The following is a 12,419-nucleotide window of genomic DNA, read 5'->3' on the forward strand; positions in this document are numbered from 1 at the left end:
TACCACAACTTCTATATCAAATAACCTACCTGTGAAAAGTTAGGCTCAATCGGTCATCGGAGTCGGGAGAAAACAACGGAAAAACCCACCCTTGTTTCCGCGCGTTTCGCCGTGTCATGACATGTGTTTAAAATAAATCCGTAATTCTCGTTAACGAGAATTTATATTGTTTTGCTGTTTTCTCAAAAAGTAAAGCATTTCATGGAATAATATTTCAAGAAAAGTCTTTCACCATTGCCTTCTGTAAACCCTGTAAGTTATTTGTAAATCTGTGAACTTTTATTTTTTTTCTGAACCGAAAGGGTCCAATGGCTTTTAATATGAACCTGTTGCCTGCTAATGGTGAGTTATGGCAACTGTACACGGCCGATTAATTGCCAATGTTTCAAATGTAAATGCCAGTATCGAGCCAATACAGATGTTTGCTGGGAGGCTCCTTGGGCATTGGAGATTAGGTATAGGATAATGCCTGAGGTGCGCGCCATTCGTGGGTAAGAATGGCACCCACGAATGTCGCGTGCGACTTAACCCACACCTGGGACGTCATGCTATTGTTAAAATCGCTCCATTATTTTGCACGAATGGCGCGATATTGTTTAATTTTTAAGTCAAGTGTTTCTAGTATTGCGTAAGCTTGTTTACTCCTGCCAGTGAACACCACTGGTGGTGCGTAACTTTTGGACGAAGACCGACATTCACGATATACGCTCGTTCATTCGACAGTGTGACATCATGGCTCGGGAGCGAAATAGGCAGTTCACTTATTTAAGTTCTTTACGATCATTTCGTAATACATGCGTAGCTCGATTAAAAACACATGTGGTCCATGGCGTCATTGACTTCATTTACTTTATTCGCTAACTCTTTTGTGAAAATTTCACCCATTTGCACAATGGGTGTATAGTTGTACCCAACGCACCATTCTTGAAAATTAATGGAGCGATTTAACAATAGCATGACGTCACAGGTGTGGGTTAACCTGGGGTAATCTTGACCCCGTGTTGACTGGTCGTCTCTGTCAATTCGTCGTAAGTTGTCTGTTTTGTATGTTATCATTAAGTTTAAGATTAACCTTATTAACTGTGATGTGGCAGACATCATTTTTGTCAACCATAGATATCCTAATGTTCTCACCTTCAAACACCTGTATGCTAGAAACGATGTTTTGCATTTATCTGCTCCTCATCTTTTCCCAAGACTTTGGTCTAGTTTGCCTGAAACATTCGCAATTCACTACTGCTCTTGCCCTTCTACAGCTTTCTAAAATCACTTAGATTTTCTGTCTGCCAAGCTCACGAATATATTGTATAGTACCTTTATCTGAATCACTTGTTCAATATTTTAAGTTGTTTAATTTATCTACAAGTTTACTTTTTATTTATTTATTTATTTTCTTGTATTGTTTATTTATTTTAAATTTATTTTTTATTCTTATTACATATTTATTATTTGCTATTGGTTTTATAATTATCTGTTTTTATTGCATTGTGTACTACATGTATATTATGTTAAACAACAACAACAACAACAACAACGACAACGACAACGACAACGACAACGACAACGACAACGACAACGGCAACGGCAACGGCAACGGCAACGGCAACGGCAACGGCAACGGCAACGGCAACGGCAACGGCAACGGCAACGGCAACGGCAACGGCAACGGCAACGGCAACGGCAACGGCAACGGCAACGGCAACGGCAACGGCAACGGCAACGGCAACGGCAACGGCAACGGCAACGGCAACGGCAACGGCAACGGCAACGGCAACGGCAACGGCAACGGCAACGGCAACGGCAACGGCAACGGCAACGACAACGACAACGAAAACGAAAACGAAAACAACAACAACAACAACAACAACAACAACAACAACAACAACAACAACAACAACAACAACAATAACAATAATAATAATAATAATAATTATAATTATAATAAACTTCAGGGTCATCCGGAAGTGGGGCCATAACTCAAGAATTACACAACTGATTTTGTTTTCTTTAGTTATAGACTCTTTGGGCAAAGACCAAAACTGTTATTTATTGTAATCAGACCAAATACAATCTTTGAATCACTCAATAGAAGCAAAATACCACGGAATAGCTGTGTGTTTATGCACAAACACCTAATGTCTAGTTAATAATTATTGTAATATTTGTTAAAGATTTTGAGTTGCAATTCAGAGCTACGACATTTTAAAATAAGTAAACCATAATTTAATTAAACAAATTATAGCAGAAAATTATGTTGTGCTAAAGTGTATACCTCCTTTATTATTTTATTAGTTTGTACAAAGCATTTTAAAATTAATTTATTCATTGCTGCTGTTTTTCATTTTGTTTTAATTTTGTGTTCATATCATGGACAACTACACTTTATTGTAATGGACTTTTTTATTGCAAAGTAACATCATTTAAATTTAATATATTTGATATACGTTTTGCATTTTTATTTTAATAATAAAAACATACGAGTTAGAATGCTGGTTGAATTTTCGTCTGACAACGAAAGTTTTACTTTATGACATCTGTCTACTGTTTTTTTGGCGGCACACCATTTTGTCAAAATGGTAGAAAACCTCTATTGGGCCAATATTGGTTTTGTAGCTGCACTAAATCTTTTCTGGGCCAATACTGTTTTTTTTTCTTTTCTTTTTTCAGTGCCTTGCAATTTTGGCGAAATGGTATAGAAAACTTTTTCTGGGACAATACTCGTTTCGAAGCGGCAAACCATTTTGGCATACAATGGTATAAAAAAACCTTTGCTGTGCCAATACTGATTTTGTAATGGCGCAGCATGGGGCCGGCATTGAACCGACATTGGTAAAAGATTGTGAAAACAATTAAAAACTGACAAGGTAATGTAACTTTTTGGCTATAAAATACCCCCCAAATTGTATATATTATTTGACGATATGACATAACTGGCCCGTTACTGGCCAGATTGTTCAGTGTGTAATTAATACGTTAATTAGTTAAATATTCTACCAAGTGCACCCTCAGACACATATATATACATGTGACTATACTACTGTTAAAACACACAATACAAACAGCATACAGCCTATGCAATATAATAAGCACCGAGTGATATAAACTTCCGTTGAATATGTATCCATTGATATTGATTATCAGTTATTCCAAATTATTACATCTCGTCAAATAATATATACAATTTGGGGGGTATTTTATAGCAAAAAATCCCAACAAATTACATTACCTTGTCAGTTTTTAACTGTTTTCACAATCTTAAGTCATCTTTTGGCACAGTTGCTGCTTTGACACCCTGCCTTAAAAATTGCATATTTTTACCAATGTCGGTTCAATGCCGGCCCCATGCTGCGCCATTACAAAATCAGTATTGGCACAGCAAAGGTTTTTTTATACCATTATTTGCCAAAATGGTTTGCCGCTTCGAAACGAGTATTGTCCCAGAAAAAAAGTTTTCTATACCATTTCGCCAAAATTGCAAGGCACTGAAAAAAGAAAAGAAAGAAAAAAAAAAAGTATTGGCCCAGAAAAGATTTAGTGCAGCTACAAAACCAGTATTGGCCCAATAGAGGTTTTCTACTATTTTGACAAAATGGTGTGCCACCAAAAAAACAGTAGACAGATGTCATAAAGTAAAACTTTCGTTGTCAGACGAAAATTCAACCAGCATTCTAACTCGTATGTTTGTATTAATAAAATAAAAATGCAAAACGTATATCAAATATATTAAATTTAAATGATATTACTTTGCAATAAAAAAGTCCATTACAATAAAGTGTAGTTGTCCATGATATGAACACAAAACTAAAACAAAATGAAAAACAGCAGCAATGAATAAATTAATTTAAAAATGCTTTGTACAAACTAATAGAATAATAAAGGAGGTATACACTTTAGCACAACATAATTTTCTGCTATAATTTGTTTAATTAAATTATGGTTTACTTATTTTAAAATGTCGTAGCTCTGAATTGCAACTCAAAATCTTTAACAAATATTACAATAATTATTAACTAGACATTAGGTGTTTGTGCATAAACACAAAGCTGTTCCGTGGTATTTTGCTTCAATTGAGTGATTCAAAGATTATATTTGGTCTGATTACAATAAATAACAGTTTTGGTCTTTGCCTAAAGAGTCTATAACTAAAGAAAACAAAATTAGTTGTGTAATTATTGGACTTGTTTTGGCTTGAAATACACGATAACTACACAATATTACGAATGAATAACAATCTATATCAATTCCAATAAACAACTAGACATGATTGCATTTATGCACAAATGCAGAGCTGTTTCGTTAATAACAATTTAAATTTTGTCAACTGAATTTGAAATTTATTCTTTTTTTAAAGCAGTTATGACTAATCCAGGCTATTAAAAAAAAAAGGAATTTGGATTATACCATGTTCGGATAGCAATTTATTCGTTAAAGGTGCAAAAATTGAAAAAATCATAAAATATCGTGTGATGACGTCACTATGACATCATTTCACAATTCACGAGGGCTTGCCAATATCTAACAACCTACCAAGTTTAAACATAATCGCATAATTACTTAGAGAGTTATATTAGTTCAAAAAGTGCACCTTTAAGGCCGCGTCACGTGACCCCCAATGACGTCATTGATCTGAAACTTCACACATATGATGGCTGCCTGACAGTTAACATGGGTGTAAAATTTGAAGTGATTACAAAAAACTTCACCACACACATCTTCAAAAAGTCCATTTTGACGAGTTTTCAACCTGCCGCTAGAGGGCGCCGTTGCATTTTGTGACGTCATTGGTATTTTTTTTGAACTGCCCACCCTTGCCACGCACTAACATCGTTAAAAGCAACTTCATATCTTTTTCCAATTTTGAATTAGAGGGCCACTTCCGGTTTCGACCGGAAGTAGAGGTCATGTGAGGTCACGCACACGAAACAAAATGAAGACCTTATTTATTCCTCCCCAATCCCGCAAACAGAAACCTACGGTCTCTTGTGGCTGATTTGTTATAAATTTTCAAACATTTAAAATACAACACCTTTAAGATGACGTCACGTGACTTCTGATTATGTCATAATGACATCCTTGTTTCGCAATGATCATTGCACCAATACCTTTCATCCCTGAAAATTTCATTGCAATTGCTCTTTGGAAACATTGCAAATCAGCACTTATATGAAATTTTTCTGAAGATGACAAATAAAAAAAAAAAAAATAATAATAATAATAATAAAAAAAACTTTAACAAAAACAAGAGCTGTTTCGCTGCGCTTCGCTACGAAACAGCTAATTACAAACTGGGTTTTATCAAAACATAATTATATTAATTAATGAGTTAACTTTGATTGTGGAAAAACTCACCATCCGATTTTAACCTAGTCTAAACTGCATGCAATAGCAACTTTTCGGCGCCCTCACGCATGCTAAAAACGTGATGTTTTTACAACACAATTGTCTGGCATTCACGTTCATTAACCTGGTAAGTCTGAATCCACCAAGTGTCCAGAAATTCCCTCATTATGCACATACATCATAGACGAAAACTAATCACATAGGTAACAATATATACTGTCCCATTATACTTGGTAGGAACCTACCATCCCAATAGCAAGCAGCCTGGGGGACTCCTCCTAGATTTCTGCAACAGTTCTCTCCTTATCCTTCACCCATTCTGCCCTGTGCTTTGATTTCAATGACATGTACTCGTTGACTTTGGTAGAAGGTGCACAGTTGTCCTTTTAGCCACTGAACCTTTTCAAGTACATCTTCAGCTGTCTCTTGCTTCTCTTTTGGTTCATCAGGAGTTGCTGCACTTGCAGTAACTTAAAAAAAAAACAAAAAAAAAAAAACATCAACATTGTTTTAACCTTCAGATAAATTACTTTAAATAATATTAATTTAGTCCCTTTGTTATAGCGATTCATTAAGCACTATTCTTATAACAGCTCCAAAGCTTCCATATCTATTGCATTGTCTGTGTTGAAAATGAATAAAACATAACATACTAAATGTTCTACCCAGAATGTTTTACTATTAAACACAAATATAAATACATAAAGAAAAGTTTTTTCAAGTGCTGGGTTGATGAAAACAGCTTCTTAAGTAATATGTGTCTTGTTTTTTCAATAACAATGGTTTTGTTTTGGTGGACTATAACATGTCTTAGTGATTTAATGTAATTGTTTTACTTTATTATGAGGCATGTAAACTTAAAATTGACCAAAAGGATCATCTGACACACTGGTACACAGACATGTTAGTAACTATGTGCTGTCAATGGTGCCTAGTAAGTCCTTAATTGTAAATCATTTAACCATTTAAAATGGTAAGAAATATATTTAAAAAACACAAAGTCTCAATGACCATGTTGACTTGGAACTAGACCAACAATTTTCTAAGTAGGCGCTACGATTTTTGAGTCCCAAAATACAGTCACTGCCCATGTTCAGAAAGCCACAGTAAAAATAATGTATGTGTACACAGTGCAAAACTGCAAGTTCATGTACACAAACTACAAGTAAACCAGTGGCAACATAAATAGTGGCAACGTACTTACTGCTAAGTGAAACAAACAAACAAACAAACAAACAAATAGACAGACAGACAGCGAACAGACAGACAGACAGACAGACAGACAGACAGACAGACAGACAGACAGACAGACAGACAGACAGACAGACAGACAGACAGACAGACAGACAGACAGGCAGGCAGGCAGGCAGGCAGGCAGGCAGGCAGGCAGGCAGGCAGGCAGGCAGGCAGGCAGGCAGGCAGGCAGGCAGGCAGGCAGGCAGGCAGGCAGGCAGGCAGGCAGACAGGCAGGCAGGCAGGCAGGCAGGCAGGCAGGCAGGCAGACAGGCAGACAGACAGACAGACAGACAGACAGACAGACAGACAAACAAACACTACACATAAGACAATTTAAAAACAAGGACAGTTTGTTAAAAGTAAAGTTCAACCTGAAGTTGCACAACAATTAGATGGCATGCAATATTTCTTCGCCCAACGAGTAATACTTTTTGCAGGAACCCTGCTCAAAAGTTGGGCATGATTTAATTTGGCATATTTAAATTAAAATTCAACTTAAATTTGCATGAATGACATGTCATGCAATGTTGTTTGCCTACTAGTATTACTTTTGCAGGAACCCTACTCATGATGGGTTGGGCATGATGGTTGTTGACATTGCCCAACTTTTATTTAAAAAATATCGCTCTAAAACATTGGGTAATACGTATACTACAATAGCCCAACTATTGGTAGAAACCAGGCCTTTACACTTGAACGTTAGTCTGTTAAACGTTGCTCAAAATTTGGATAGTCAGGCTTAAAGGAACACGTTTCCTTGGATCGGTCGAGTTGGTCTTTGAAAAGCGTTTGAAACCGTTTTTTTTTTATAAAATGCATATGGGTAGAAAGATGTTGTAAAAGAAGAATACAAATGATCCACACAAACGTGCCTCGAAATTGCACGGTTTTCCTTTTACCTCGTCGACTAACACGGTCGGCCATTTATGGGAGTCAAAGTTTTGACTCCCATTCAACAAACAAACAAGAAAAAAACGACACACCATATTTTTAAGAACCAATTTGCAACAAAAAAAAAAAAAATGTTTTGACTTGTAAATTTAATCTTACTCTACGCCTAGGGCAGGCTAGGCCTATTCGACTCACGAGTTAACTGTCAGTGTCACACACACGATGTGATGTAGTGTGAACCAAGTTTAACGTTTTTATTTCTAAATAATAGCATACGATCTTGTCATCTCCATTGTCCTGATTGTTACATTCATTGTGAGTATTACCTGAGAATGTGTGGTACAGCTCGTCGAGCCCCCATTAATGAATATTCCCTTCAAGCATGTAAAGCGTGTTGCACTCCGCCATGATGATCAAATGTTCAAAGGTTCTCCATATAAATATGCGCGAACATGACATCGTGACTGTAGCCCTGACGTCACACTTAGATGACAGGGGACCAGTCTAGTCTGTTGATTGTTGGTGATTTAGCGTACTCAATCATGTCAAAGTAACCAACTGGTGGGCTTATGGCTGATTTTATACCCAACATCTAGTAAGCCGACTGAAGCAAGCACTATGTACACTTTTGTTGTGTAAAGATTACCAAACTTTAATGACTCAATTTCGTACGACATTGGCCAAGCCTTACCTTACCCAACAGAAAAGTTGACCATTAAATGTAATTAAAAATTACAAAAATATGTTAGAATAGTTTTACCTAACACCCTGTTACCCATTTGTTTTTACAGTGTACTAAGCGCGCATTCATGAATGGGAATAAAAGAGGAGTGACTCGTTCTTAAACGTCCGTTTAAAACCTTGCAGGTCGTTGCCGTGCACTAAAGGCCATCACACGGCAATTCGACCCTGCCGGTTTTAAACGGCAGTGTAAAAAAAACCGTCGCTGCCCTTGTTTTGACCGGATATAGCGGATTATTGTAGTTGTGGTAATTTGTTGGGTATAGATTCACATTATTGGATGATGTGTTATTGAGAGTGTAGCGTTACAAATAGTTCAGAGTTAAAATTATCCCGAGGTCGAATACTAATAAAATGTTTTATAATGAAAATGTCTGATTTCAATTTACTGGAAAGTTTGTGGCTCAAGTCTAAATCACGGACGATGTTGTGTAAGGATCTTTCCAGTACGTGATTGGTCAGTTTGAAACTGTAGGTTAGTATATTAGTGGGACAGTATATAAATATGTTACCTACGTAATTAGTTTTCCTATATGATCTATGTTCATAATAAGGGAATTTCTGGACAATTGGTGGTTTCAGACTTACTAGGTTAATAAACATGAATGTCATAAAATTGTGCTGTAAAAACCTCACGATTTTAGCATGCGTGAGGGCGCCGAAAAGTTGCTCTCGCGTGCAGTTTAGACTAGGTTAAAATATGATGGTGAGTTTTTCCCCAATCAAAGTTAACTTATTGATTAATCTCATTATGTTTCGACAAACCCAGTCTGTAATTGTTTATTAAAATTGATATAGATTGTTATTCATTCATACTATTGTGTAGTTATCGTGTATTTCCAGCCAAAACCAGTCCCGAATTTCTAGTTGTCGGAAACATACGTCATTTTCATATGTGAATCAAATATGGGAATAATTTATTGTCGCCCTTTACAATTATCTGCCAATCGCTCTTATTAGTTGTTTTGCATTATTAATTTCATAATCCCTATATTTTCTTAAATAAATGAATGAATCTTACTACATCCACCTACTGAACTACATGTAAATGCCAAGCCATCATACTAAGTGATCCAATTAGCCTGAATTCTACCAATCAACCGTTCCTGATTTACCTTCCTGATTATACTGAACTGATTCAACTCTGATTAAATAACAATCATCAAATAAGACAAAAAGCTGACTCCGTTGCTTATTTGTTCATTTACCATGAACTACAAACACGGCAGGACTGTGCTTATATTATCGTCAGTCAAGTGTAAACAGTTTTTGCATAACAACAATGCTGTATACAAACACCCAGTATTGTATTCATTTCAGGGAATGTCATGGTCATGCATACAGTTCATGAGGTTGTGATGTGTGACGTATTCTGTTTTGTTGTTAGTCTTTTCAATGATGCAGGCCGTATTTGCCTCTCCATTCTCTAATTTATTGTATTTTTGGTGACTGAAAATATTTTACTTTTATTGAGGGCAATCTTTAATATACTGTAAAACACCTCGATTGTTAAAAGAGGCGTGGATTTCACAATGAGTTAAGACTAGCACTACGTTTTTAGTATCTCCTAAGACTAGTCCTAAATTTGGACTAGTCCTAACTTTTTTGTGAAATCGACCCCTGAATTGTTAATAGAGGCGATAACATGACATTAAACAATCATCATCTGAGAATTTTCGTACGTTGTTCAATACCAAATACGGAAGTACACGTTTGTATAGTTTACACTTGCATCTTTTTGCATATGGTTTATGTAGGGATCAAATGTTAAAATGACTGTCGAATCAGTTGATGTCAAATGGAAACATTATCACGCACTACCAATCCTGGTACCATTGGACGCTACAAATATTAGTGTGTTTTTCCAGTTGCGCATGAGTGTTTATCCAAACATGTAAGTCTACGCATTGTACTTTCATATGCAAATAGGGTTTGCATTTGGGTTTTTCCAGCAGTGTGAAACTACCATTGTGCAAGGGCGTTTACCCGATACATGCACTGTATATGTAAAAGTGGGGTTTGCTAAAAACAGGAACTGTTGTTGTGCCATTTCAATGTCATTTTGTCTTTTGTTTGCCGGCTATCAGTGAGTTTAGCAAAGAAGATCAACTGTACGAAGTGTGTTAATTAAAGTAACATCTACAGCTACAGGTAAGACTGTGTTTCACTAGGGTCTTTGCTGTCGTAAATGACAGCTCGGACATTGTGAACTCTGTAATCATGATTCAGTGCATAAGAACCAGTATTTTGTTAATAATAAGTATAGGCCTACATGCACTTGTAATTTAAAACCCGTTCTGACGAGTTGTATGATGGCTACGGGGAAGGGAAAGTTATTGATGTTGAAGCATGTTTTGCTTGTTTTTAGGACACTCAAACGTTGACACGTATAATAATAATAGTATTTTTATTTATTAATTTTTTTTTTTTTTTTTTTGGGGGGGGGGCCTAATCATCCTTACTCGCAGCTAAGAGCTGAATTGCGAAGGACACGGCTACAACGTGTTCGAGAAGCAGGCATGCAAGGGCGCCTCTGGCTGCCAGCCACATCAAGCCATTATGAACACGGAGCACAGCCAATATCGAATTTGATTTTTCCCAAGGGAATCGAACCGGGGTCACCTTGGTGAGAGGCGAGCGCTTTCCGCACAAGCCAACCATGCCACCCATGTGCATATATACTGCCACACTACCCTTAATGTGGTTCTGGTCATTCTTGGCCACAACCTGCATGGTCGATGAAACGAATGATCAAGGCAACATTCCCAAATCGAAATTTAGATAAAGGCTATACCAGATTGACCCTAAAAACAAACAACGCTGACTCAGGTATGTGTAAATAATGGATGCAATTTTCCTGTGGAAACAATAACAGTTTAAGACTGGGTTGCTGTCAAAGTCAAAGAAGAGGTGGCAGACTTTTAAAAATGGATTTCGTTTTTACTTTGCACAAGTGAGTGAAGGCCATCAACCAAAGTGTAAAAAACATACTTTTTTCATTTCCACCTTCGTTGCCATGGCCGCGGTCAAAAGTATAAAATTACCATATTTCACCAAATTTAGCACTTTTCATGTGTAAACATTACCGAAAGATGAGGGCGTCACTGTGTGAAAACCAAATAGTGGACCTACCTCTCAGCTGGATATGGTAAATATAGATCCTAAATCTTTCCAAAAATGCATTTGACAAAAGTACAGTTAATTGTGAATGCAAGATTCCATTATTTCAAAAATGGGTGTTTTGAGGAAAAGTCAACTTTGGAAATAGAGGGGGTTGCTAAAGTTGTCAGAAGTCCCAAAGTAGCATACTTAGCAAAGTTTTGCCTCTAGGCGTGAAAGATAAGATACTGGTCTGTAAGAATTTCCAAATTTGTTGGGGGATATTTGCTGTACTGGGGAGCAGTGCTGCCACAAACTTCGTGCTTTTTGGGGAAAAACTAGCCTTGCTCAAGGCAGTCGAATTATTCACTCCGAAAAAAGACCGCCGCTGTATAAAACCCCACCCGTATTCACTGTGCGTAACATCGCACGACACGATGCCCCGTACACTATCCGCATGCGGAGCTCCGCATGCGGTTAGTGGTACGAGTGCGGATGGCTTGTGTGCACAGTAGTCGTACGATGTGACAGTGTGTATACGGGTGAGTCATGCGGTGTGATCATACGGACCACGCACAGGGTATACGGGTGGGTTTACAGCGGTGTTTTTTCGGAGCGAATAATGCGACTGCCTTGAGGAAGGCTGGGAAAAACCGGTGTTTATTTTCAAATTGTGTAAAACAAAGTATATGATTTTGTTTTAAAGGATCTTGTTTACTCTTGGCACATGTTAATTCTTTCAACCAAACTTTGGTTGCCATGACAACGGTTATGAATCAGAAAATTTCCATGTTTGACCTTATTTAGCTATTTTCGTAAACAACTACCCAAAATTGAGAGCTTTACTGTGTAAAGACTAAATTATATGATCTGCCTCTCAGCTGAATATGGTAAATATACACCCTTGGTCTTTCACAAAATGCACCTGACACAGGTGACAGTTAATTGTGAACAGAACAATCCATTATTTCAAAACGGGGTGTTTTGAACAAAGGTCAATTTGGGAAATAGAGGGGGTTGCTAAGTTTGTCAGAAGTGCGAAAGTAGCATATTCAGGAAAGTTTTGCTACCTGGCTTGAAAGATAAGATACTGGTCTGTAGGAATTTCAAAA

The 12,419-nt window shown here is 37.1% G+C and overlaps 1 protein-coding gene and 1 long non-coding RNA gene across 3 annotated transcripts in view; one reads left to right on the forward strand and one right to left on the reverse strand.

Annotated features, from left to right (window-relative positions):
- LOC139942967 (uncharacterized) overlaps nucleotides 1-12,419 on the reverse strand; it is a 521,441-nt gene that overhangs the window by 299,046 nt on the left and 209,976 nt on the right. The window lies entirely within an intron of this gene.
- Nucleotides 1-12,419, forward strand: part of LOC139942946 (uncharacterized) — a 67,203-nt gene that overhangs the window by 47,590 nt on the left and 7,194 nt on the right. The window contains exon 1 of one of the 2 annotated variants that reach the window (XM_071939772.1): nucleotides 10,257-10,359. The exons of the other annotated variant lie outside the window; for it this stretch is intronic. The gene's annotated coding sequence lies outside the window, so the exon portion shown is untranslated. Of the gene's footprint in view, nucleotides 1-10,256; nucleotides 10,360-12,419 lie in introns of those variants that run through there. 2 annotated transcript variants of the gene reach the window in all.

The sequence above is a fragment of the Asterias amurensis genome, chromosome 10, assembly GCF_032118995.1.
Source record: "Asterias amurensis chromosome 10, ASM3211899v1".
Taxonomy (NCBI): Eukaryota; Metazoa; Echinodermata; class Asteroidea; order Forcipulatida; family Asteriidae; genus Asterias; species Asterias amurensis.